Source organism: Cricetulus griseus, chromosome 2, assembly GCF_003668045.3.
Source record: "Cricetulus griseus strain 17A/GY chromosome 2, alternate assembly CriGri-PICRH-1.0, whole genome shotgun sequence".
NCBI lineage: Eukaryota > Metazoa > Chordata > Mammalia > Rodentia > Cricetidae > Cricetulus > Cricetulus griseus.
Genome location: NC_048595.1, coordinates 99,726,525 through 99,728,692, shown reverse-complemented (window position 1 = coordinate 99,728,692; position 2,168 = coordinate 99,726,525).

Genomic DNA, 2,168 nt, shown 5'->3' with positions numbered 1-2,168 from the left:
ATCCTGGGACCACTTGGAGTTGGTGTGAAAGTCCCTGGGTATACTGTGGTTCCACCAAGTTTTCAGCTTGTGAGATGCTGTGCAGATCGAGCTGCCTGAAGTTTCTTTTCCATGGTCTTGCAGTATTCTGTTTATCAGATGAGAGCCTACTATCCAGGCAGCTTTGTATAAGCTGGACAGTGTGATGCCCAAGACCCTCTGTGTTGCTGTGTTAAAATGCCCAGACAACAAGAAACTGACAGGGTTAGGTCTGTCTTAGCTCACAGTTACAGGTTACAGTCCATTGTTTCAGAGAAACTGAGGAGGCAGGAATCTGAAGCAACTGGTAACATCACATCCACAGTCAAGAGAGAGAGAAATGAATGCACAAATACTAAGTACACAGTCAGCTTTCTCTACTCTCAAACCAGGGAAGGGTACTGCCTACTTTCAGACTGGCTCTTTTCATGTCAATTGAGGCAATCTAGACAACCCCTTACAGACCTGCCCACAGGGCAATCTGGTCTAGACAATCTCTCATGGAGACTCTTCCTAATTCATCTGAGCCTGTGTCGAGGTAACAGTTAAAACTAAACCTTCATACCTACAAATCAAACAAATGAAGTAATGAATTACTATGAGGAAAACAAACATTGCTTGATCAAGAAACACAAGTAGAATTTGACCACCTAGGAGTTCCCCGTGTCCCATGTTAACCTCCACTCCTCCCTTCTACCATAACTGATGACTGTTCTGCCTTTGCAGTAGCCAATTCCTGGTAATTTTAATATTTTTATCTTCCAGTGGACATCTATAAATACAATAGTTTGGTTTTACATTAGAATTTTATTATAATTACATTTTAATAAAATGATTTCTTATAATTACACTATTGTTTTACCAGGATAAACCCAACTTAATGATGATACATTATCTAAAAAAATTACACATATGTGTATACATAGATCTTTTTGAAGTTTTACTGAATTTGATATAGTTATTTTAAGGTTTTTGTGGCAGTTCAGGTCTGGCTCACCTCTTCTATTCTACCTTCTGCCTTAAATTTGGGTTATTTCTTCCTTAAATGGTTGATATAACTCACCATGTCCAGGCGTGGTGGCACATTGTTACAATCCCAGCTCTTGGAAGGCTAAAGGAGAGAGAGAATCACAAGCCTGAGGCCAGCCTGGGCTATAGAGTAGGGTTCTGCCAATAACGATAATGATAATTATGGCAATAATACACTACAAAAAAACTGTCTATGCCTGCAGCTTTCTTTGTGGCTTTGTTCTAATAATAAATTCAGCTAGTTTAATAAGTATAGTTGTTCAAAATTTCTACTTCCTCTTCTAGAGGTTTTGTAAACTACTTTTTTTAGAGGACTTGTGCATGTCATTTAAATTGCCAAAGTTCTTGTCCCAAAAGTAATTCATAATATTCTTTTATCATTATTATTATTTGATATCTGTAAGTCAGCAGCAACTCTTTTTCATTCTTGATATTGATAGCTCATGTGCTATTTGTCATCTGCCTGTCTGTCTATCCAGCCTCTTTCTATTGCTGCCTGAGTCATGCTGAGGGTTTATCAGCCTTGTTCTCTTTAATAATGCTATGGGATTTGTTCATGTTTTCTATTGTCTCTTTTCTGTTGCATTATGTTTATAATTTAATTTGTAATTTCCTTTTCCCCCACATTAGTTTTACTTTGTTCTTTTTCTAGCTTTTTACGGTGAAAAGTTACAAATTCTGGCATATAGAAGTTACAAATTCTGGCATATATTTGACACTTTAACATCCCGTTTAAACTCAGCTTTAGATATACCGCACACTTTTTAATTTTCTGAGAATTTCATTCATGAGTACACTGTATTTCATCATATACAATCCTCCCTTGTAGCCAGAGGTTTCTGTTCTGCCTGGTCCTGCCATCCTTCAGTCCCAAATAAACACACAGAGGCTTATATTAATTATAAATTGTTTGGCTGATGGCTAAGGTTTATTTTTATTTTTATAATTGTAATTAGACCAATTTTCAATAAGAAACAAGCCTTTTCTTACATGTCAATCCCAGTTCCCTCTCCCTCTCCTCCTCCCCTGCCCTCTCACCCCCTATCCCAACCCCTTTCTGCTCCCCAGGGAGGGTGAGGCCTTCCATGGGGAATCCTCAGAGTCTGTCATATCATTTGGAG